The sequence below is a fragment of the Heptranchias perlo genome, chromosome 31 (genome assembly GCF_035084215.1).
Source record: "Heptranchias perlo isolate sHepPer1 chromosome 31, sHepPer1.hap1, whole genome shotgun sequence".
Lineage (NCBI taxonomy): Eukaryota > Metazoa > Chordata > Chondrichthyes > Hexanchiformes > Hexanchidae > Heptranchias > Heptranchias perlo.
Genome location: NC_090355.1, coordinates 23,916,892 through 23,943,692, shown reverse-complemented (window position 1 = coordinate 23,943,692; position 26,801 = coordinate 23,916,892). Strand labels below are relative to the sequence as shown.

The following is a 26,801-nucleotide window of genomic DNA, read 5'->3' as shown; positions in this document are numbered from 1 at the left end:
AGAGCAGGCCATGGAGGGTATTGGTCTCCATTTGGGCATCACGCCCTGGGATACCTAGCAAATAAAGTAGTATTCTTAGATTCCAGATAGTAGTCAGAGTTGAAGCTTTTGGGTCAGGAGGGGCTGAGCTCCCCATGGGACCTCAGATGCCCAACATCCTGGGGACAAGTGAAACATTTTCTTAAAAAAAAAATCAAGGTTTCACTTACATCATTGAACAATAGGAATATGTTTATTTAACAAGTCTGTGACAATGGCATTGCACCATATCTAAGGGCGGAGCTGGGGTTACCAACTCTGGTTGGACGTATTCCTGAGGTTTCATTACATGACCTCCCACCGCCCTGCCCAACAGCCTTTTCTCCCCATCTCCAACATTTTGGTAACTAATAAACAAAAATATTCAAAGGAAATGACAAAAAAACACACCATTTCTTTTGATGCTGCAATGATTTTTCTCCAAGGTTGCTCGCAGCAGTCTCCAGCTTAAATTCCTGGATACTCCAGGACAATCCTGGAGGGTTGGCAACCAGAGGCGGAGCTAAAGATGAAGGATGGGGGAGGGGGGGGTTCAAGTTCAGATTTGACTAACTTTTGCATAGCACAGCCTTGACGACATCTTCTAATGCTGTGTTGCTGTTGTTGTCAGACTCAAAACAGCAACGCAATCGTGATCACAATCGGGAAGTTAAATGAGAAAATTATTTGTGGTCAGTTTTGGCTGAGTCCTGATGTACAAAATTGGCCGATCTCAAAATGGGGGGAGCATGAGCCCTCCTGATCCTCCACTGGCCCTGCCACTGACTATACCCCATCTATATCTGAAGTCGGTGCTATACTGGCAGCACTGTAAAATCTCAGTGAGCAACTGAAGCTCAGTTAAAGAGAGTCTCCTTTAAAGTGCAAAGTAGTTCTGTTGTATCTGGAACATTCTGCCAAACTCAAATGCACGCATGGATTAGATTTTTGAGAGTCAGTCCGTAACCCAACTCAACAGAATTGACTCGAGGACAAGATTACAATCCAAATCCCCCGTTTTATTCATGTCAGCATCATTCCATCTTTGTCACCCAGTACACTGTGGTGTAATGAAGTGAAGCAAAACAAAATACCAGAACAGCATCAGGATGGGCTATAAAAGTGGCTTTGGTTAGAACGTAAAAGTGATGTTATCAGAGCAGAGATTTGTGCATCTGAAAACACACTGCCTCAGGCACTGGAGTGGATTCCAGACTTCTGACATAATGAACATACCAGGAATGCAGTTATTTTTCATGGGCATGCTGAACAACATATATCAAATGTTCACATAATGGCAACTGTAACTCCTGCCTGGCAATTCATTTTGACAAAAGGCCTCGTATGCTTTACTTCCATAATGAAATATGGTTGATGTTTTATTGGGTTACCCTGATGAATGTGAAACCTTTCCCATTTGATTACCCTCATTCAGCCAAAATGCATCAGTGCTGATCGGCAGGAGAATGAAAATTCTTTAAATTAACTTACTGTAACACTACCTATTGGTTCACTTACAGCACTGTCAGTTACAGGAGCAACGTGGATCCATTTAAAACCTTAACTACCTTCACTTTCCTGGTGAAGTCAAACATAATTTGCCTCCAAGAAGATTAAAGCTGTATAATCGCACAGCATTTTGGATTGGCCGTGAAGTCAGTCAAGCTCCGACCGCCAGAATCTCAGTGGAGTTCTACATGGCCAATCACCGTCAGTGCAAATGTCTTTCCTCAGGGGATGGTTCTGCGACAAGGGGCGATCTGGCCCAGCGCCAGTATAACCTGATGGCCGAATTATAACTTCAATCCTTATTTGCTGCCCTGTCCCTGCCTAGCGACTGTGCATTCTTCTGTGTTTGGTGCTGTTTGTGTTTTGAGCGAAAACACGTATTTGTCCACGCAAATGCGCACTGCGTGTACACACAGAAAGAAAAACAAAAGGTTTTAGGTGCTGAACCAGCCTAGTAAGAACAGCAACGGCACTTATTCTGGTCCACTAGTGAGCATGGATTATGGCACCAGCACACGTGTTTAGGAACACAGGAAGTAGGCCATTCAATACCACGAGCATGTTCCATCTTTCAATTAGATCATGGCTGATATGATTAAAAAGTTTGAATTGAGTTTCAAAGCATTGAATCCATTCTTTCTCTTTGCATTTCTTCTTTCAAAGGTAAATTTCCAGCAGATCACCAACAGCAACTTCATAGGGGCACAATGGCTGGGCCAAAGGAGGAGATTAGGAGGGGTGTCCAAAAGCTTGGTCAAAGATGTGGGTTTTGAGGAGGGTGTTAACGGAGGAGAGGGAGGTGGAGGAGTTTAGGGAACGATTGCCTGGGGCCCAGATGGCTGAAGGCACGGATGCCAATGGTGGGACAAAGGCGAGAAGGATGTCAAAGAGGCAGGAGAGTTTGTGTGGGAGGGAGCTGTGGAGCAGGAGAGGTTACAGAGATTGGGAGGGGCAAGGCCATGTATGGATTTAAACACAAGGATGAAGATTTTAAATTTGAGTGAGGGACCAGGATCCAATGTAGGTCAGTGAGGACAGGGGCGATTGGTGAGCAGGACTTGGTATAGAATAGAATATGGACAACGCAGTTTTTGGATGAGCTGTAGTTTACAGAGCATGGAGAATGGGACGCCGGCCAGGAGAGAATTTGAACAGTCGAGTCTGGAGATAACAAAGGCATGAATGAGGGTTTCAAGCAGCAGATGGACTGAGGCAGGGGTGGAGGCGGGCAATGTTAATATGCTTCAACTAGCAAATAAAAATTAACTATGCATTTCTATTTTTATCTTTTTTATAAAAAAAACATCATTTGCCATTAATAAGACATTTTTGTACGTATCTGTCACACTTCAGGGACCATATGTGCAGATGTGTCACACTTTGAAAAAAGTATTACCAAAAGAAAACCAGTCATTTCTAATCCTTAGGGAAACTTCCCCAGCAACAGAGAATGCACTCTGGATGACTATCCCCAAGAGCAATTAGTCTCTAAGTGACCTCAGAAAATACCTAATCACAACAATTAGGCCTTGTGACCTTAAAGAAAGTGGCCAGCTCGCACGCAGATGCACCTGAGCAACAGAAGAAGATATTGTGCGCTACATGAAATATGTTCTTGTACTTATATGATAGCCTATTCTTTGACTTAACCATAAGCTATGCCACTGGTGATCCACTAGTATTAACTAAAGTACACACAGAGGCTCTTTTAAATGGGAAAATGACGTAACTTTTTAACATGAATAAAACTACCATCTATGGTAGTCAGTGCTTATTGGCAATGTTGATTGCTTATGTGAAATATCATGAACAAACCTGTTGACTCTTACAGTTCTACCAGCTTAGATTTGAAATACTGCCATCCAACAATTATAAACACTGCAGTCTGAATTAAAGTCTCCTGATTCTGTACTACCCACAACACAAATCCCAACAACCGGAATTAGAAACTGTTAAAGCATTAACTGAATTTCAAACCTTGAGTACAATAATCTCAGGGCATGGTGTGGGTTTTCACAATTAACAACTGTCAATATTTCTGGCCCACTCATTCCTTAATTAGTGCTGGAATTTATAATACCAGACAAAATTTTCAGATTACATCATAACCTCAGAGGATACCGCAGAGGATAGTTCTATGATAATGTCACGTGGACATACATCAGTTTTAACCTAATGTCAGAATTGCAACTTAATTATTTCTTGAACCAATTACTGCTGCTTTTCGTCAAGGACACACAAGTAAGTCTACCAGCTGTGCACTGGTTAACAAAACCATTTGGGTTACTGCGGCCCAAACTTTGCCACATGATACGAGTTAAAAGGTAATGAAAACATTTCCCCGTTTGAGGTGCAGCAGTCTATCCTGTATTCTAATATGTGGTGCTAGAGGCTCTATCAGAATCAGTTGCACTTTTGGGGAGTAAGCACATTTCAGCATTGTAGCTATCGCATGGAATACTATTTTATAAGGTACTTCATCACCTGAATTTTCATATAAAGATATTATAAACTGTATGTACTAATTTCAAAAGACGAAGGCAAATTTACTGCAATTTGGCACCAGTAATGACTATTATGGAGCTGCACCTGTGGCATGATAAACTCATGATTCTTCACTGCCAAAAACCTTCTCACCTGTACCACCTTCTCACCTTGGCATAAAACCAGCTAGTTTCCAGGAATTTGGCTGGGGGAGGAACGGATGCACTTTACACAAAACAGCAGATGGTTTGGGGGATGAATTACAGATTCATGTGCGATCCCTCAGGTATCTTGGAACCTGATCGTTAAGAATTCAGGTTTGTTTCAAAATTATTCGGTTGTTTTAAGTCGAGTCTTTAAAAATCTATTTAAAACTTTGCACATTAAGTGAAAATACTCCACAATAACTAGAAAGAGGGAAAGTCATTCATTACATGTGGACATGACCAAAATGATTTGATTATATTTCTACCTTCACCCTCAAAGATTACAGCAAGCAATCAATAAGAGTACAGGATCCAAGTGGAATGGTCTTTCTTTCCCCCCTTCACCCAACCCCCCACCGCCCCGAGGGCACCTTTTCCCTGCTTGGGTTTCACAGGTGCCACTCACACCCTCCAGCACCTCATTTGAGTGACCATCATTCACCTGTGTGAGTCTCGACAGAGAGTGTCAGCAGACTATTTGACCACAGGGCCATCAGCGTCGAGTCCAATCCTGTCCTACCCTCACATTTACTTCCAACAAGAGTTGCTGAATAATGATCAGAAGTGGGAACCCCAGCAGATTCTTGCTTCCCTGATCCAGGGGTGTTGAGACTAATGTAGTTGAGAGCAGCTAACACCACAGATGAGGACTGAACCTGGGACCCTCCTGGTCGGGAGTCTGAAGTACAACTTCATGATTTAACGTGGTTCACATAATAGTGTTAGCACAAGGAAAACTGTTTCGATTGAGACTTGGGATTGCACTGCTGATTCTCCCATCCACTTCCTTCTATTCCAATACCTCCCGGTTTGTTTTTTTCCCCACCAAAATTGCATTTAAAAAAAAAAATGACCAGTCCACTTGCAGCCACCTGAAGCCATGTTAATAATGAATAACTAGTTTTATTTCTTATAGCCGAAGTTTTTATTCAGCGAGTTATGATGATCTGGAATGCACTGCCTGAAAGGGGGGGGGTGGGAGCAGATTCAATACTAATTTTCAAAAGGGAATCGGATATACACTTAAAAAGGAAAAATTTGCAGGGCGATGGGGAAAGAGCAGGGGAGTGGGACTGATTGGATAGCTCTTTCAAAGAGCCTTCACAGGCACTATGGGCTAAATTGTCTCTTTCTGTGCTGTATGATTCTAGGATTCTGTGATTCTAAGTAACTGCTGTGTGTACCTATGAGTGAAAGTGCATGAGCACAATATAAAACAAACACAGGAAGGCCAAGTAAAATTGGAGAGAAAGGTAACGTGAAAGTTTAAAAATGAAAAATGAATCCAGTGTAACGCAGTTCATTTAGGTTCTGTTACATTCTCTTCATCCTAAAGATCAATTTGTAAAACACATTCTGTGAATCAATGATCACGATTAAGATTATTTGTTATTTAAAACCGTTTTTTTAATGATTAAAATGCCACTCCCAGCCAATGTCGATTATTTCATTCTGAGCCTCTTGCACTGTTGACGTCTTTGTCTCTGTTCATTCAGAGTGCCCCATTCATGAATTTCCTCCATTCTTTCTCCTACGTGTGATCTCTGACAATGTTTACTCCTCATTCAGTGCTGTACCTTCCATCAGCTGCCGCCACATAGTTGGGAGCTGTTTCAAACTTACATTAAACACAGATAATGATAACTTCTCTGGAATCTAGGGTTCCTTGTGAAAGTTGCCATCTTCCACACGAACTGTGGAATTTACTGTTTAAAAAGTGGGAGACAGTAGCTAAAATATTCTGGTAGCATTTAAAAAGTAAAAACCTGCTGTGATTACATAAGCATCTCTCATTTTCAGTTTTTTTTTGTTACGGCGTTAATATAAAGAGTGTCGCTGATGAATTAAATATTTACTGTTAATTTGCAGGACTTGGCACATTTTTAATAAGGCCTCAATTAACTTCACAAAGAACTCTTTCTTTCACTGAGAGAGGCAGACTGACACATCAGCAATTTCTGATCAAATATCTTTTGTTTTTCTGGAGCCACAAGTTTATTGGGTTAATGCGCTCACTGTAAGGGCAAAGTGACCCTCACGAGAGACTAAAGTCCTCTCGCAATGACATCACTGAAAAATGATGATATTAAACACCAAATGGAGTTGAAGGGTTTCATGGAAAAGATGAACGTGAATAGTTCAGAGATCAGAGAAGATACCAAAGACACGGTAAGTGATGTACCATAGCAGAACGCATCAACAGAACACAAACTAAACACACATCGCATTACTGCCACCGCAACCAACAACAGTAAAGCAAACTCATGAATGACATTACAAGGATTTTTTTTTGGCATAATTAATTTCAATTGTTGCAGAATTCTCTTGAATTTATAAAATTGTGCCTCAGAATTGGTGAACCTTGATGTTGAATTTTCATACTTACAAAATCCCAGAGACTAAGATCAAGACTTCTTATCCTAGAGGCTACAATCAATACGTTTATTTTGAAAGTCAGGTAGAAAAGGCAGAAGAGGAAGACAAGCATTGGTAGACCTCATGTAGTTGCTACATAATAGATAGCGACTGGATGTTTTATTACTGAGAACAGTCTCAGACCCAGAACTGTACAGTGTTATGTTCAGTCAGTAGACCGAAATTATACTGCCAGCTATCTCTCGCACTGAACTCAACAGCGACACAACTCTTCGCAAAGGTCCTGGAGCTATTTAGAGCTTGGCTTCACACCTGCCTGGATTTATACGGCACCTACTGCAAAGTCCACTACCTATATTGACTTAATCCCTAAGTTATGTAAGTAAAAGTGACAATTTATGTACCCAAATCAGCTTCACATTTACATAAAATTGATAACCTTCCAATCATCATTGCACACATTTGCTGTGATCATGACACAATTGTTAATCCTTCAGGGAGGACAAAATCACATCTTTACTGCACAGAATATAATGGCCAGCATCATCAACCTTGACAGCTATTGTCAGCAAGAAAATGGACCCCAAAAAAATATCGCCACTTCCATGAACTTCATTAAAAAAATTGCAATATAACCTGGAGTGATTTCAAGAGGTTTACATGACAATTACATACTGCTTCAACTACAATCTCCTGATTTATTTGATTTATGATGCTGCCTGAACCCCTCGATGAGATCACTGCCCTTGTAATCACTCCCAGGTATCCACGATTTTCTACACAGCCTCCAGCACTTTGTGCATTTAAGTTGGACTGAGTTAATGAGCATGTTTCAAGTATATTACTGGAACGGAGCCTGTGTTGAGATGAACAACTATGGACAAGACATATAATCTGAGTGACTAATGCAGAGAATCCCAAGTAATATGCCATTCGTGTGAAGTTAACACTGAATGCTTTCAGACAAGCACTCAAAGGAAATAGAATATTACATTATTTATAAACATCTTTTGCTTTAGAAATGCGACATTTGAACTAAACTGCATTCAACATTTTAGGATGCACCAGTTTGTTAGCCCATATATTTCAAATGCCATTTCTTTTGGATAAAAAGTGACAAATGGAAAAGAGTAATTCTTTAAATCCAAAAACTCAATCGGTTTCTTTCTGCTACTGTTCTACAGGGAGGTCCTTGCATCAAGAGAGGACAATTCAGCCATTACCAGCTGACCTGGGGCACTCCTAACAACAGTAATCTCCTCGGTAATTGACTGGGCACATTTCAGGACTGTGGACAACATAGTCAAAACTTTCTTGGACTTGTATTGAAGGAGTAACAAAATACTCTACATTATTTGAAAACTGTCAAGTAGCCTGACTGCTTTTCAAAACACGCTATTCACACGATTACAGATACCCTGTAGCAGCATTTTCATACAGTCCACTGCTGTTCCCATTGCCATTATTAGTCTTTAATATTTGGCAATCTATATTTATTGAGTTTGTTTGTCACCTGTTATTTAATAAGTGAGGCATCTACAGTCAGAGTACTTCAATAACAAAAACTTGCATTTATATAGCGCCTTTAAAATTAGTAAAACATCCCAAGGTGTTTGATTAGGCTGCAGTAAGCCTAATTCAACTGATCCAATGATAGGAAAAGTTGGGAATAAAATCTATAACTGAACCAAGTTTCGTATGGTGAGACCACAACTACTATCATTCAAATTTCTAAAGTTTTAATTGGCTATAGCATAAAACAATGTTTTTTCTAACCCCCCCCCCCCAACATTTATTGTTATGTCTTGGAAAAAATATTTTGGCACCAGTTTGTTGGCTCATGTATTTCCAGTCCAATATATTCTGCTTTAAATCCAGAGAAAGGACCGCACACTTGGCCCATTTGCTCTGGTGTGTTTCTGGGAGTGGTTCTACACTTTTGTACAAGAATATTTTAAACCACAAATCACAGAAAATCAAAACACATTGGCAACAATATACTGCTGTGACAGACACCAAAAATATTAAAAATTAAACAGTGATAACGACCTCTCATGTCCTCTGAATTGTTAGTCTCTCTTCTGTGAGCCCAGTTTCTTTGATTTATATGGCTGTCTCTTTTTTTAAAATTCATTCATGGGATGTGGGCGTCGCTGGCGAGGCCGGCATTTATTGCCCATCCCTAATTGCCCTTGAGAAGGTGGTGGTGAGCCGCCTTCTTGAACCGCTGCAGTCCGTGTGGTGACAGTTCTCCCACAGTGCTGTTAGGAAGGGAGTTCCAGGATTTTGACCCAGCGACGATGAAGGAACGGCGATATATTTCCAAGTCGGGATGGTGTGTGACTTGGAGGGGAACGTGCAGGTGGTGTTGTTCCCATGTGCCTGCTGCTCTTGTCCTTCTATGTGGTAGAGGTCGCGGGTTTGGGAGGTGCTATCCAAGAAGCCTTGGCGAGTTGCTGCAGTGCATCTTGTGGATGGTACACACTGCAGCCATGGTGCACCGGTGGTGGAGAGAGTGAATGTTTAAGGTGTTGGATGGGGTATCAATTAAGCGGGCTGCTTTGTCCTGGATGGTGTCGAGCTTCTTGAGTGTTGTTGGAGCTGCACTCATCCAGGCAAGTGGAGAGTATTCCATCACACTCCTGACCTGTGTCTTGTAGATGGTGGAAAGGCTTTCGGGAGTCAGGAGGTGAGTCACTCGCTATAGACTACGCTGCCTCTGACCTGCTCTTGTAGCTACAGTATTTATATGGCTGGTCCAGTTAAGTTTCTGTCAATGGTGACTCCCGGGATGTTGATAGTGGGGGGTTCGGTGATGGTAATGCCATTGAATGTCAAGTGGTTGGATTATCTCTTGTTGGAGATGGTCATTGCCTGGCGCGAATGTTACTTGCCACTTATGAGCCCAAGCCTGGATGTTGTCCAGGTTTTGCTGCAGGCGGGCACAGACTGCTTCATTATCTGAGGGGTTGCGAATGGAAAAGAACACTGTGCAATCATCAGCGAACATCCCCACTTCTGACCTTATGGTGGAGGGAAGGTCATTGACGAAGCAGCTGAAGATGGTTAGGCCTAGGACACTGCCCTGAGGAAATCCTGCAGCAATGTCCTGGGGCTGACATGATTGGCCTCCAACAACCACTGCCACCTTCCTTTGTGCTAGGTATGACTCCAGCCACTGCAGAGTTTTCCCCCGATTCCCATTGACTTCAATTTTACTAGGGCTCCTTGGTGCCACACTCGGTCAAATGCTGCCTTGATGTCAAGGGCAGTCACTCTCGCCTCACCTCTGGAATTCAGTTCTTTTATCCATGCTTGGACCAAGGCTGAAATGAGGTCTGGAGCCGAGTGGTCCTGGTGGAACCCAAACTGAGCATCGGTGAGTAGGCTATTGGTGAGTAAGTGCTGCTTGATAGCACTTTCGATGACTCCTTCCATCACTTTGCTGATGATTGAGACTAAGCTGATGGGGTATTAATGGGCCAGATTGGATTTGTCCTGCTTTTTGTGGACAGGACATACTTGGGCAATTTTCCACTTTGTCGGATAGATGCCAGTGTTGCAGCTGTACTGGAACAGCTTGGCTAGAGGTGTGGCTAGTTCTGCCCCCCTCTCCTTTCATGTCTTTAGTGTCTCATTTCCATTTTCTTCATTTCTGTTCCCCACCTTCTTAGCCCACAAGAAGCCATTTGCTTGCACAAAGAATGGCAGCCAGGCATCGAGTTACAAGAATTGTAATGGTTCTATGTGTGTCAAAATCTCATCAACCCACTCTCTGGTGACTCATGGACCCCAATGCACCAATGTACGTATTACACCATCGTATAAGATTCTTCCTGAAACTTGTCAGGAATCAAAATTGAGCGAATTATGCACTGAATTTCATTGTGCTCCTTACTTTTGAGTTATGCTCTTCTGTAGTTTGATCTAAATCAACAATGCTGCCCACACGACTCTTAGACACAAATCTATGTAAAGGTGCTGGGCAGTGATGTCCCGGAAGCTCGTGTCTAGCATATTTATTTATTCAGGTGATGTTAGGAGTGCACAGTGTTACGTAGAGTGCTCTCAATCAAACCCCCCTCTTCAACAGATGCTGGTTTTGCAATTTCAAAACAAATTGATTGTGGCTTTAGCTGCTGTGGATGGTCAACACACAGCAAAACTAAAAGTCATGATGCACACGCATGATACTGTAACATTTCACACCGTACACTTCTGCCCCACAATTATCTCCTACTTCAAGAATGGCAGCAGGAGAAGAAATCAAAATCCAAACCTAAAAAGGTTAATACAGATGGAAATTTTCACATTTTTTTCCAAGTGAACACGCAAACAAAGTCAAACAGAAACTATGAGAAAAAAGATCATAGAGCAGATTTTGAAATGTGGAAATGAAGCAGGAAACCATACTTTGAAATTCTTTAATTGTAAGTTATACATCTACACTGTCACTGGCTGTAAGCAGATATTCAGGTTGGGGCTAGTGGCACAAAAACAAATCACTATGTTAACCATTTTGTTTTTACATCTTAACAGAATTTAATTTTAACGAGGATCATTTGTTCACTTTTTTGGAATTATGATCCAAGCTGCTTTTTTAACTGCTGTCTCATTGACACGCATTAGTTATGTCAAACTATTCACTCAACATGGTGAGTTTACATAGGAATGATGTATGTGCTGCTTTAAGGAGGTTTAGCAACAATGGATTCATTTCAGTTGGGATATAAAGTAAATCATAGGTGTCTGATCAAAAAACAAACAGACCAAGTGCCAAATATCTGCTGTTAATATGCCTCAGAGGAAAAGTGCTTCATGGAAAACACGGCCATATTCACACACACTTGCATGTTTATTGGATCCGTATCATTTCTAATGTGAAGGTAGTACAAAGAGGCATACTCCTAGCCAAATATAAGTATAGGTAGATAGGAGGCTTGGACCATTTTTAATGCAATGTTATTGGACTGGGTGTGCCGGGTGTGTCTTTTTAACAAAAATGAAATAAAATTAGAACGGATCTATATTTCTCACAACATTGAGTTGAACCACATGTGTGTCTATGTCTGTCGATACATGAAAGGAAGGAACACCTTAGGGAATAATGGTAACTTCACACTTCAAAGAAAAACATCAGAAAAAATGTGTGTTCTGGAATATTCTAAGTCAAAGTAATTAAAATTACTAAAGGGCTTCAATGCGTAAAAACAGTATCTTAGAAAAATAATTGACACAAACTATTCATATAATTAAATCTACTCCAGACTTACTCTTCATAGTTTCATCATTTTTATGTTGTTTTATTCTACACTGCCCTTTTGGTTTCTCTTTCCTCACTGAGCACTGCTTTTCTTTCATGAATCTTAGTTCAGTTACTTTTTTTTTGTATTTTATGTTTCACTGTCTGTTGTTTTCCACTCAACTGAAACTCAAACAGTGTGAACTTTCTCAACTAAGAGTAGCAAGTTCTTCAATGGTCTTAGTGAGTGACAAATTGATGTATAGAGGGGAGGCAGGGAAGGAGTCGGGGGGGGGTGGGGGTGGGGGTGGGGGGGGAAAGAGAAAAAAAAATGATCAGTGGACTGAGTTAACAACGGGACAAAAAAGGGATACAGCCAGAGAAGAAATCAGATAGCCGGAACAGGGCAAGACATGACTGAAATAGTAGGAGATACAACCAGGAGAAAGGTCAGAGAGTCACAACAGAATGAGATAAAACCCAGAAAGAGCTTAGAAAACGAGAACAGAGCAACTAGGGTAGCAGGAAACATAGCCAAAAATGCCAGATACAGCCAGGAGTGAGATACAGTTCGGGCCGCGCAGGTCCAACGGTGCAGCATTTTGCAGAGCAAAACTGAGGTGCCGCAAAATGAAAGGTGTACGGGTTTGATTTCCCCATTCTGCTCCGTTTCTGATCTCAGCTGCAGTGCTGTGGGGCAAATGAGATGGAGATGAGATTGGAGCCCTTTAGCAATTTTAATTATTTTGACTTAGAATATTCCAGAACACACACTTTTTCTCTGAAGTGCAAAGTTACCCTTATTCCCTGAGGTGTTCTTCCTCTCATGCATTGACAGACGCACACACACACGTGATTCAACTATGTGTTGACTTTTAATTTGGATGGACATTGGGCGTTGCGATATCACTGCCCGCCCAATGTCACTAGCGAGATGCCCGATCAATTTTGGTGATCTAAAATCAGCAAGCTGCCAGCGTTAAATTACTGACAGGCAGTCCACTGATTTGGGGAGTGGGGGATGAAATCTGGTAGCTTCTTCATAGAACCAAGCCAGCAGGGACACCTTAAGGTGTAGGTGGATCAGGTGATACCAGGGGGGAGGGGGCTGTGGAGTGAACAGCAGTAGGCGGGATGATATTTGTTCATGCTCCTCCTGGTCCCACAAAAACCATTTGAAAACTTACCTGTAATATTTTTTGGAGCAGCCTTCAAGGGACTCGCTGGTTATACTGCTCACCGTCAATTCCAACGGGTAGAAAACGTGCTCCGCCCAATGGAAAACTAAAACTGCATCGGGGTCCTAAATACGTCATAGGTCCCCGATTTAAATATATTAAAGGAGGTGTCCACCGGTTTCAGGCAGGAGCACTGACCGCCTATTTCAAGGCCCCCCCCTCCAAAATTGCAGCAAGTTGAAGACAGTGGGAAGTTGGCGGGAGCGTTTTGTTCCCTGCAATTTTTGTCTCACTACTGCCCTGTTTTCAACAGGAACGGAAACAGGTAGTGAGATGAAAATCAGCCGTGGGAAGTATCTAATGGGCCTTTGTTATGTAACTCCCAGTGGTTGGAGAAATAGTATCCTGGAAGCAGGTGGGATTGAAAGGTCCCAGTGAAGGGGAAAAAAATTAAGAGTGAAGAGGAAAGTGCTCTCAAAAGTAGATAAAATATAAAAAAAAAGAATGAGACACACTACAGGAAAGAAATCAAGAAACTACTGACATAGCAGGAGGGAGTGTCAGGCATAAGAGATGAGGCTCCAGGGCAGGGAAAACACAGCACAGGATGAAGATCAGAAAGTTGGGACAGAATGTGTTCAGGCTGTTGGAGAATTGGGGAAAAAAACAAGTTATAAGCAGGCAGAAGGAGAGACAGATGGGTTGGAGTTCAGAAAACTGGAGTAAAACAAGATATGTGGACTAAGATCAGAGATTCTGAGTGAAATGAGTCAGACAAGAGAAAGGTCAGAGAGCTCTAGATTCAGAACATCTTTCTTTGCCTGTGCAAACATTGAGTTTTTGATGCACTAGCAGCACATGGTCCAGCCTATGAACATCTCTGCAGAGCTTCCTGTTGATCCACAAAGTGCCAAACTTGAGCAGTGCAAAGAGGTACATTTTTCCCTTTCTCTCATGACCAATTTTCTCTCCCTCCCTCCCTCCAAGTATGGTGAAACACAATCTCCAGAACTACAAGTGTGAACATCAAGTGTAATTTGAGATTTGAACTTGGCTCTCCTAGCTTGGCAGTCTAATTACCAACCCAACCCAAAGAAATATTTATAAACTATCTAAGAGGAAACAAAATAATACTAAACGTATGACATTTTTCAGTAATGTGAATGATTTATGCATGACGGAGAGAGGAAAGTTTGATGGTATCCACAGGAATTATCTATTTGCTGAAGAAATCATTATGAGAATTCTAACCTCGTAATAGTATGACTGTTATTTATACAAACTACTTAGAAGATAATGACTATCTAAAGCTTTGATCTAAACTGGAATGAATACTATAATGGAAACAGGCTTGCGTATTTTTCTGCTCATTCACATCAAATGTAATTGTGTTTTGAAGCTGCTCTGTCCTGTAACTCCCCCATTTAAAAACAGGGAAAAGAATACAGAACAACACCGAATGATGGAAGATTTGACTCAAAATAGAATTATAATTTTTCTAAAGCCTCTTTTAATTTACAGAGCCCTCCTGGGTATCCGCATCATCAAATACACACATATTTATCCTGCTCCCCTTCACTGTCCCAGTTTGGATTGTTTTCAAGAAAGCATAGCTGACATTACAGACTGACTAAGGGGTTGCGTGCAGAGGTGACTGCATTCTCGGCCAACTCTTGAAAGAGTGCTCCATAAAAGCTTCACAACTATTTTTTTAAAAAAACATAAAAACAAAATGGTAGCGATTTTGGAGGTGATTTTTGGCAGATATCCATTTGGAGATAAGTATTATGAAATTGCTGCAACTTAAAAAAGAAAAAAAGTAAAAGCATCACTGTGGAGATGCTGCAATTTAAACACTGACGGTAGAATCAACCCATTAAAAAACTTATTTGCTGATTGTAGTATAGCCCCATCTAATGAGCATGCTAACAACGGAGGCTGAAGATTTCATTAGTGGTTTGTCCCTAACAGATGTTACTTCGGTTGATTTTTTTTTATATTGCGAGCTTAAAAAAGAGGTCCCTTCATAGCTTTGTGGGTATATTCGCTGTACTGCTGACAAGAAGGTCCCAGGTGCAATTCTCACTCTACGCCGAGATAGCTTATTTTAGTGAGGGCTTCAGTGGCCTTGGGCTGGGAAGAGGGTCGAGCAGCAATTGGACAACCCTTGCTGAGTGTGCATCTATTGATAGGGTAGGGTAACGTAGACTGTGATGCCCTCCATCATTAACTCATTTATCAATACTCACTGTCTAGGCTCACAAGAAGAGTGGCTACTTGGGTGATTTCCCAGAAGGCCATCAGCGTCCAGGGAGCCACACTCCAGCAAGAATCAGAGCCTTCAGCAGAGGATGGAACAACATTGGCGGAGGACGAGGAAGGGAACTGAAAATGTAAATCCTGATTGTTGTTGGGTCTCACAAATCATCATTAAGTTAGAGAAAGGCTTGCAGATAATGTTTGAGATTGGTGGGATTGGTTGCAACATTTACTGGGCTGTGAGAGGGGATAGGAACACAACAGCTGCCTTTTACAGGAGATGCAGTGTGTGAACAGCAGTCAATTAGTCAGACACTGCAGTCTGAACAAAATGGCATCAGTTGTGTTTTTTCAAACCTAGGTTAGTATTTCTAATTTTGTGGATATATTTTTACCATGATATGAAATGGAAGAATGAATCATTTTTCTATCTTACACCTTTTGAAAGCATTAATAGTTTTATGTTAGGTAATGCACAAAGCTACAATTCTTTTATATAACCCCAATACCTCAAAGGGTGGTGACAATTGGCACAGTGATATGCATCCATTTCCTACCCTGGTCTACGATAATGTTTTCAATGTACGAGATTACAGAATTAACAAAACAGCTTCTGTCACTAACAATTGCAGGTGACATGATGCAAAATTATCTCAGTTGTCCCACATTTGACAAAAAAATGTGGGACAACTGAGCCTCTTGTCCATTAAGATTAAGCCTCATTTAGCCTCAATCCCTAATAAAGCTCAAAGGCAGGACATTTTCATCCTAGCTGAACAAGATTTGATCCTAGATAGTTGGCAGCTTTGGCTCAGTGGTAGCACTTGACCACTTCCTTCTATTGCCCTGTGCTGCTCTCCTGGGGTTCCTACACCGCTCTATGTCACACAGGGCCTCCCCTCCTCTGCCTCACTCCCTCCAGATCACTCCTACAGCAGTGTCACATAACACAAGCACATTATGCACACCTACCAGGCTTTATTTGGATAATGAATTTTCTGTTCTGCTGCCAATCCATTTTGGAGCATGCTTGGTTCTTTAACTTGTAGACCCTTAAAGCAACATGTTGGTTCCTGCCGCAGCACCCCCCCACCCCCGTCCTCCACTCCCCACTCCTCCTCAAATGGGTGAGCTCTGAATCCAAGGCATTGCTTACGCCTGGAGCTCACCTTGGGGTCTTGATATTGGAGAGGCATGAATCATGTTCCGTACCACTTCTGCTCAGGATTTCACTTGAGTGGAAAATCTGGCATAATGGTCCTATTTACATGAAGATTTCACGTTGCAATTAATTTTCTGTGGACCAGCTTAGTGTTTTGGTGTCGAAATGCCAAGATTGTACGATGTGATTGTTCAATAACAAGTTGTTAGGGTCACAACTTACTTGCTGGGGTCAACAGACATATTTTGTTTCTGTTTACATTGTGTCCACGGAAATGACAAAAAAAAATTCCATTTAAAGGTTTGAATTGTGATTCAGACTTGTTTGGCACAGAATTAGCTGCTAACTACATGCTTCATACATACACTTGATAGATTATTCAGCATCATCCACAGGTTCATTCTTGAATACATTTTAGTCAGTAAACTAGCCTGAGGAAGTGGAGATCTCACGTTTGTCGACCAAACTCCTCAGACAGCACTGACACAGGTGTGGTCCATGTTGGAACCAAAGACATAGGCAGGAAAAGCGTTGAAGTCCTGCAGGCAGAGTTTTAGGAGCTAGAAAAAAGATTAAAGAGCAGGACCTCAAAGGTGGTAATCTCTGGATTACTCCCAGTGCTAGTGAGTACAGATTCAGGAAGATAGTGCAGGTGAATGGGTGACTGGAGAAGTGGTTCAGGAGGGAGGGCTTCAGATTCCTGGGGCATTGGGACCAGTTCTGAGGCAGGAGGAACCTGTACAAGCCGGACGGATTGCACCTGAACTGGGCTGGGACCAATGTCCTCGCGGGGAGATTAACTAGTGATGTGGGGGAGGATTTAAACTGATTTGGCAGGGGGAGGGGCATCAGGACACAGCAACAGAGAGAAGAGACAAGATGCAAAGAAAGCTAGGAGGGACAAAGAAATAATAGTCCAGAAAGAGCAGGAATTAGATAGAGGAAAAAAGCAAAACCGACTAGGATAGTGTTGGAATGCATGTGTGTTAATGCGAGGAGTGTTACAAATAAGGCTGATGAGCTGGAGGCGCAAGTTGCCACATGGGGTTGTGATATAGTGGCTGTAACAGAGCCCTGGCTTAAACATGGGCAGGAATGGGAACTAAGCATTCCTGGCTACAATGTATTCAGGAGGGATAGGGAAGGAAAAAAGATAGAATTGGTCAAGGATAATATTACAGTTCTACAGAGGGACGATATACTAGAGTGCGCAAAGACTGAATCTATTTGGTTAGAGTTAAGGAACAGAAAAGGAGCTGTTACATTGCTGGGTGTTCACTATAGACCCCCAAAATGTGAGGAGAAAGAGAAGCAAATCTGTAGACAAATTTCACAGAAATGTAAAAATAATAGAGCAGTAATAGTAGGGGACTTCAATTACCCTAATATGGACTGGGGTTGGGGGGGGGGGGAGAGACAGAGTAAAGGGCAAGGAGGGTGAAAAAGTCCTAAAATGTGTACAGGAGAACTTTCTTAATCAGTATGTTTCTAGCCCAAAAAGGAAGGATACAGTGTTGGATCTAGTTCTGGGGAATGAAGTCGGGCAAATAGAGTGTGTTTCAGTGGGAGAATATCTGGGTAATAGTGATTATAATATAATTAGGTTTAAAGTAGTTATGGAAAAGGACCAACAAAAATCATCGGTGAAAATACCCAACTGGAAGAAAGCCAATTTCAATGATTTGAGAAGAGATCCAGCACAGGTGGACTGGAAACAAAGACTGGCCAGGAAAACAGTAAATGACTAATGGCAGGCCTTCAAGGCGGAGATAGTTCGGGTACAAACCACGCATATTTCCACATGGAGGAAAGATGGGGCATCCAAAGCTAGAGCTCCCTGGATGACAAAGGAAATAGGAGATTAAAATAAAACAGAAAAAGGTTTATGACAAATGTCAGGTACAGTCGAAAACCAGGCAGAATACAGAGAGTGCAGGGGAAAATTGAAAAAAATATATAAGGGCAAAGATTATGAGAAAAGATTAGCAGGTAACATAAAAGGAACCCAAAAATCTTTTATAAACATATAAAAAGTAAAATGGTAGTTAAAGGAATGGTGGGGTCGATGAGAGACTAAAAAGGAAATTTTGTGGAGGCAGAGGGCATGACTGACGTACTGAATTACTGAATGAGTACTTTGCATCTGTCTTCACAAAAGAAGAGGATGATGCTAACGTCACAGCAGAGTTGCGGGGGGGGGGGGGGGAAGTAGAGATATTGGATAGGATAAAAATAAACAGAGAGGAGGTGCTCAATAGGATGGCAACACTCAAAGTAAACAAGTCACTCGGTCCAGGTGGGATGCATTCTAGGTTGCTGAAGGAAGCTAGGGTAGAGCTGAAGCTCTGACCACAATCTTTCAATCCTCCTTGGATATGGGAGTGGTGCCAGAGGGCTGGAGGATTCCAAATGTTACACCCTTGTTCAAAAAAGGGGAGCGGGGTAAACCTGAACTACAGGCCAATCAGTCTAACATCAATGGTAAGAAAAATACTTAAGGCCATTGTCAAAGGCAAAATTAATTCTCACTTGGAGAAGCAAGGGTTAATAAGGGACAGCCAGCATGGATCTGCTCAAGGCAAATCATGTCTGACTATAACCTGATTGAGTTCTTTGATGAAGTAACAGAGAGGGTTGATGAAGGTAGTGCAGTAGATGTTGTGTATATGGACTTTCAAAAGGCATTTGATAAAGTACCGCATAACAGACTTATTTGGAAAATAGAAGCACATGGGATTAAAGGGATGGTGGTAACTTGGGTAGGTAATTGGTTAAGGGTTAAGAGGCAGAGTGGTGGTGAACAGATGTTTTTCTGACTGGGGAAAAGTATGCAATGGGTTCCCCCGCGAGTCGGTATTAGGACCATTGCTTTTCTTGTTGTATATAAACGACCTGGATTGAGTATAGGGAGTACAATTTTGAAGTTTGCGGATGATACTAAACTTGGCAACGTGGTAAATAGTGAGCAGGATAGTAGCAGACTTCAGGGGGACATCGACAGACTGGTGAAATGGGCAGACACATGGCAGATGCAATTTAATGTGGATAAGTGTGAAGTGATGCACTTTGGGAGGAACAACATGGAGAGGCAGTATAATCCAAATGGTACTATCTTGAGGGGGGGGGGGGGTGCAAGAGCAGAGGGACCTGGTGGTGCATATTCACAAATCTTTGAAAGTAGCAGGAAAAGTTGATAAGGCAGTTAAGTATATGGGATACTTGGCTTTGTAGATAGGGGCACTGAATACAAAAACAAGGAAGTCATGCTAAACCTTTACAAAACACTGGTTAGGCCTCAGTTGGAGTATTGTGTACAATTCTGGGAAGGATATCAAGGCCTTGGAGAGGGTACAGAGGTGGTTTACCAGGATGATACCAGGGATGAAGGACTTCAGTTATGTGGAGAGATTGGAGAAGCTGGGATTGTTCTCCCAAGAGCAGAGAAGATTAAGGGGAGACCGAATAGAGGTATTCAAAATGGTGAAGGCTTTTGATAGAGCAAGTAGGGAGAAACTGTTTCCTCTGGCAAGTGGGTCGGTAACCAGAGGTCATAGACTTAAAATAATTGGAGGAAGAACTAGAGGGGAAATAAGAATTTTTTTCACAGAGGGTTGTTAAGATCTGGAACGCACTACCTGAAAGGGTGGTGGAATCAGATTCCATAGGAACTTTCAAAAGGCAACTGGACATGTACTTGAAGAGGACTAATTTGCAGGGTTATGGGGAAAAAGCTGAGGTGTGGGACTAAATTGGACAGCTCTTTCAAAGAGCCAACACAGGCAGGACAGGCCCAATGGCCTCCTTCTGTGCTGTAAGATTCTATGGATTAGATTACTAATTTCAGTTGTACAACTTTTTGCATGGAGGTATTTAAATGTGCAAACCTGGCAAAGAGTTTAGCAAAGTACATGATGAGGATGAGATAGATTTTTGTTAGGTAAGGGTATCAAGGGGTATGGAGTAAAGGTGGGTAAGTGGAGTTGAGGTGCACATCAGCCATGATCATGGGGCTCGAGAGGCTGAATTTCCTTCTCCTGTTCCTAAAGTTCCTATGACAATGCTCCTTTAAGGTACAGTAATCTCAACGACTGGTTACAATTGACCTCAAATCCACAAAATACCAAATGCCGCATAAGTCAAATTTCATTTTGCCACTGCCAATATAAACAGGATCTGCAGTTTCCCCCAGTGTAAAAATGCCATCTTACAACACTAAGTTCTAAGAGGGAATTGCAATTATGAATTACTATAAGCACAGCGTGGAGCTCATCTACAAACACTTAAATGTTGGAGGAGAAACAATGCAGACACTAAGATTTTCAGCACCACATTTTAGTGATGCAAGTATTGTGTGAAGTAGTTTATACAATACAAGACACTGTTAGCACTCACTTTATTCACCCTTCACATTTGCTGAACTTTCTCCCCACCACATTTGATGTTATGTTCTACTTTTTCATCAGTTTTCTCCACTTTCGACTTGTAAAAACACAAATGCATGTGTAAAACGGTACTTTCCTTTAGCTTACAAACTATACCTAAAATAAGCTTTAATGAAATCTGGAGGAGATCTTCTGCCCTCTACTGAAATCTATCTATTTTAAACTGTTGACATCTTCATTGTAACTATGTTGCATGTTTCTGTGTTGCTGTCAAAAGGCAGGGTTTTCCACCACAGTGCTTGCCAAAAGCTGAGGGGGCAGTCCACATCCCTTTAATTCGAGCTGACTGCTGTGACATCATTGCACTGAAGCGTTTGCTTGAGCCCGCCCACTGGTATCTGTGGTGGTGGAGGGAGGCTCTGCAGATTGTACATCTGCTCATGCAGCTCTGAAACAGAGGGAGTGGGGAAAAAGGAGGTCCTACGCAAGACTTGCCTACGTGCTGTAATTTCACTTGGGAGCTCTCTTCAGAATGTAAATATATCACAAAAGGATCCAGAGTACCAGTTAGTTATCCTTCCCAAGTTATATGCTCAGAACAAAGAAGATGACATGCTGGACTTGAATGTTCTTCATACCAGTGCCATGCTGATGTTGCAGATACTCTGGTTTGTCAGTAAGCCACAACCCAGACAGCGTGCTAACTCGCTGCCTTAATAGACTGCAAGAATTCTCTTAACTCATTTTTTTACAACATTTTTGCAGTAAATACTGAAGACCAATGGTGTTGTTTACACAAAAGACCTGTTAAGTGTCGATAGAAGAGTTAGGAATAAAAATATTATAAAAACTGTTTTTTTGGCATTCACTGCTTGGAACTGATACCTGGGCATCAAGTGCTTGAAAGTCTTTGACAAGCGAAGCCACAGTGATTTACACAGAGGAAAGCTTGGAGTCTTTGATAGCAGTCACTCTGGTGAGATGCTACACTTCACACAGGCATTCTGTCCAGTTAAACAGCAGAGGCAAGAAAGTTAAAAGAGTAAGGACGACAATACTGGCAACATCAATCTGGTAAGAACGTCTGTTTCAGTACCTCTTTAGACTTGCACAAAGAGTTTTAAATGTCAAATCCAGAAGGAAACCAATTAAGAACAGAATGTTTTTTTTGTTCAGCAAGCATGATAATTACCATTACAAATCAAATTGAGCTGCACTAATATTTAAATCCAGACTTTTCACTGTCTTCGATGCAGTGATCTTAAGAATTTTAGTGAAACTACTAAGTAACTTTCTTTTAAAACTTTTTTTAAAAATGTAAAATGATAATTAGTAAGTCATTGTGTAACTTTGGGAGCACAGCTAGCATCTCAACACTGTGTGAAGGCTGAGGTTACAGAATATTGTGAAAAATTTCTTTTCTTAATCACTGTCTTTATGACCACTTTATTAGCCAACAAAATTGGCACCATCTCTTTGTGCTCATAAGGTCTTATTTATTTAGCAGTTTTTACAGCAGACCTAGAAGTAACTTTAACTAATTTTTCACACTTTCTTTTTAAAAAGACTCAATTATACTGCAATAATAGATATAAAGAGCCTGAATCTGATGGTTAGCCCGAGCGGAGACAAAAACTTATTTGTTTCAGAAGTTCAATTGTTACTTATATTTCAAGGTAACAGGAAAGACCGTGTAAAACTTCCGTGCACAGCATCACTTAACACATATTCAATTACTGCAGAAAAACAAATGAGCTTCAAGTAGAACAGACTCAGTTTAATATTGCTGACATTTTTTTTTACATATTCCTTTCAGTAGTCAATTGAGCTCTGCAAAGAATAAAATAAGCTTCTATTGAACAAGGTCTGCAATAACCAAGACAAGAGCCTATTTGTTTCAATATGTTTATAACCGGATTGAATAGAAAGAAAATTGCTCTATAACAGTCTTAAAGAAAATAAAGTGGAACGCTACAGAGATGAAGGATTTCTCTTTCAAAGAAAATGTAAAGTACGTTCCAAGTTCTTTCTCACTGATCAGCAGCTTGCCTGTGACAGCAGACTTTAATGAGGTGCCCAAGAATGCCAAGAATGCCCAGCTAGCTGATCACTCTTAGGATGCAGTCTCTTGGGCTGGCAGACTCTCCTGACAAAACCTCGGAGTTCAGGCTTTGAATGAAACAAAAGTTTCTTTCTCCATGGTCATTGTGTGCAGGAAGGGGGGAGGAGGCAGGACATGGAGGGGGGAGGGGGAAAGAGAAGAGGGGGGGCGGGGGAGGAGTAAACCACAACTGACAAGATAGTATCAAACAAACAATAGGAGGGGGGGGGGAAAAAAACTGTTTTTACCCCCCATTTTATTTTTGTACGCTAAGAGTTAATGTGGCGGTTTCTCTACATGAGACACACTTTCCACAAGCAGGCTGACGTTGAGAAAAATCTTGGCAAGTTCAAGTGCTGTTGCTGAACTGAAAGAAAAACAAAGGGCACACACCAGTTATCTCGGACCCAGGTAACCCCCGCCAGAGCAATATTCAGTGGGGTGGTGGGGGGGGGGGGGGGGGGGTTGGGGGTCAGCCTGTAACTTAGTTCAAAATCTGATAGGAAAGAGAAAAAAATCCTTAAGCTTATTACTACCACAGACAATAAACGTTTGAACGTTTCAAAGGCAGATCAGGTTACCGGCACTGTGTTACCTACGTCGGCCAATTCCAAACTCAACTGCTGCAGTAACTGCACACAAAAGTCGTTGGAAAGTTTTAAAAATTGTTCTGCGGCAAATACACAAATCAGCTGGACTGGATTGTACGGTGCTTGGATCTTAAATTTCTTTTGCTGGGTTACACTTATGCAAACAGTTTATTTAAGTTGCAGAGAGCTTCATATGCATGCTCAGCAAAAGTGGTGCAGCCAGTGCAACCACAATAGGGATAACAATTGGGGCCATCTGACTTTGTTGCCATGCTAGTTATTGGTGCACATGATACTGATAAGAGTTTGAAGAGTGACACGAGTCTGCATAAAAAATAAGGCTTTGTCAGAAGCAACAAAGCCAGTCAAAAATCGACTTGCCTAACAACTAATAAGCCATTTGAAAACCATTGCTTAGCCACCAATGATCCAGTGATAGTTGATGCTTTCTCAGTAATGTCCATAATACCTTCTTTAATTGACACGCAGAAGCATTAACATTACCCATCGACAGGCCCGCATTAACCTTTTCAACATCTTGTAACTAAACATTGAAACAGTTCCTTGAAAAGACCGATGGTTTAAATTCTACCATGTCATTCTTTGCAATACAATGGAATGCTGTCATTTACAATAAGTTCTAACCAGTCGATATAACATTGTGTATACATGGACAAAATGGAAAATAAGTTGGGGATTTTGAACAAAGTTCTGCTTACATCACATCAGCTCTTTACCTTAGCAGACTGGACAGTACAGTGCTTTAACAGATGTCATGATGTGGAGATGCCGGTGATGGACTGGGGTTGACAATTGTAAACAATTTTACAACACCAAGTTATAGTCCAGCAATTTTATTTTAAATTCACAAGCTTTCGGAGATTTTCTCCTTCCTCATTTGCCTGAGGAAGGAGAAAATCTCCGAAAGCTTGTGAATTTAAAATAAAATTGCTGGACTATAACTTGGTGTTGTAAAATTGTTTACAATTAACAGATGTCAACATTTCTCTTGCTTTATTACAAACTTTCCATATACTCTGGTTTCTGTACCTGTTTTGTTGGGGGGGATCCTAGCGCCTATTCTTTAGAAAGTTAACATATTAAATGGATCATGTTTGACTTGAGCCAACTTGACCCATTTCAGGTTCTTCCCCATTTAGATTGCAGCAAGTCAGAAATAGTATTGGCATCAGTCTATACAAGAACATAAAGCCTGAAATACGGTTGCATCATGCACACACATACTTCACTAAGCTACTTTGTAGAAAGTGACATTCCGCAGTGTGGTGGTGGCGGTCTTAGTGATACTTTGTCCTGACTTTTGTTTCGAATGAACAAACATCACTAAGAAAAGTTGGCTGCAAAAAAAGAAAATACCTCAACTGATTCCACCGTAGATCACTTAATTATAAATAAAACTGGATTAAATGTGTGGCTGGACAGGGCACACCTAAGTAACACAGGCAGCAGAGCACCTGCCCTCCAGACAACAGATGGTCTCGGGTTGAAGTCAAACAGCAGCAACATCACTTGAGACTGCTGGCCATTGTTGGGCGCAAGTTTAGTTTCTCATTTGGATTGTTACATTATGCTGGGACATTCCTGGGACATGCTAACTCAGGAGAGAGGAGTCGTGTGACACAGTTGGCTCACCTCTTACAATAAGATTACTTCAAGAGTATTGTTCATCAACTGACACAGAGCTACAATGAGGTCATGGAGATTTCCACAGACTAGACTAGACTAGACTGTTACAAACTGGACTGTGCTATCCCCTCAGCTGAAGACGGTGGCTGCATGGCAGCAAATGATTCCTGAGAAATGAACGGCAGAAAATAGGGAGATAAATTCAAAGGAAACTACCAAATTCATACTATGTGATTCAGACAGGTACAGTACACCTAAAATACAGCATGCACAACACATATCACTGTTTTCATTTGCCAACTACAGCCCCATCCTCTGCCTGATTTAGGCTATATAAAAGTGCAGAATAAGCCGAGTTACAGACTGTTCTGAAGCAAAATTCCTACCCTGTGTCCAAAGTACTAATTGTGGCTTCGTTCTGTTTCTTTTGGAATTCTGCTTTCTAGTTTCCATAATAGGATGCCAGTTAATTTTTTTATCCAGAAAAGATTCAGTTACAAACAAGGAGGCAAGACAATAAACAAAAGCACTGCTGAAAAGCTGCAGATAATTTTTGAGAATTATTTTCCAAAATACACACGCATTAAACCATAAGTTGACTGAATTTAAAATGGACAAAATATTGCCAGGTACCAAGTACTTTCTGTGAAAACTCAATACTACCCATTGACACATTGTGCTTTCTTTCAAAGTGGAAAGAAACCGTTTATTGTTCGCTAACTACATTTCCCTTGACATTATGCTTGTTCATAAAATACAGCAATGTTCCACGAAAATATGTTGCTAGGCAACTCCCGAGAAACTGCTAAACTGGCATAATTTTTTTTGACGAAGTTTTAGGAAGAACAGTTCCAAACCGTTGAAAAGAGATATTCAAAGGGATAGTCTCACATAAGGTGAACACATCTTTTTCTTCTGCTATGTTAGAATTAATAATGTTGCTGTCATACTGATGAAATTAAAATTTATTCAGTGGCACAATGCAGATTTAAATGCTTCAGCGCCACAATAATAACTTGCATTTATATACCACCTTTAACTCAGAAAACAACCCACAAAGGAGAAAATAGACATCAAGCAGCAGTGGGAAGGTTTGGAGAGACGACCAAAACCATGGTCCAACTGATCAGTTTTAATGGTTGGCAGAGAGGTAACGAGGCAGAGTGATTTAGGGAGGTAGTTCCAGACAGTCGGGCTGAGACAGTTGAAGCTTCTGCTGCTGAAGGTGGAGGGGTTTACACAGAGTCAGTGAAATGAAAAACATGGGTTTTGGGATAAGGCTGAAGGAGGTTAGTGAAACCAAGAACATGGGTTAGGGGATAAAGCTGAGTGAGACTGCAGATGGATCGTAGATGAGGATGAGACTATGTGTTGGAGATAAGGACTCAATGGAGATCAGTGGGTGATGGGCGAGACTGCCGCAGAACAGGACACAGACAGAGGAAATTTTGGACAAGTTGAAGTTTCTGGAGGCTGTAGCTTGCCGGGGCGGGGGGGGGGCGGTGGAAATGATTAGTCGGGTATTTGACAAGTCAAGTCTAAAGGTAACAAAACTGTGGACAATGTTTCGGGTGGCAGAGGAAAGAGGTGACAAAGAAGCAGACAATTCTGTGAAGGTGGCTTTAAGATAGATAAGATAAGTGGTTT

The 26,801-nt window shown here is 41.4% G+C and overlaps 2 protein-coding genes across 4 annotated transcripts in view; one reads left to right on the top strand and one right to left on the bottom strand.

The window, feature by feature from the left end:
• The window catches only part of ralgps1 (Ral GEF with PH domain and SH3 binding motif 1), a 540,533-nt gene that overhangs the window by 248,424 nt on the left and 265,308 nt on the right, over nucleotides 1-26,801 (bottom strand). The window lies entirely within an intron of this gene.
• angptl2b (angiopoietin-like 2b) overlaps nucleotides 21,240-26,801 on the top strand; it is a 41,800-nt gene continuing 36,238 nt past the window's right edge. The window contains exon 1 of the mRNA XM_067969746.1: nucleotides 21,240-21,890. The gene's annotated coding sequence lies outside the window, so the exon portion shown is untranslated. The remainder of the gene's footprint in view (nucleotides 21,891-26,801) is intronic.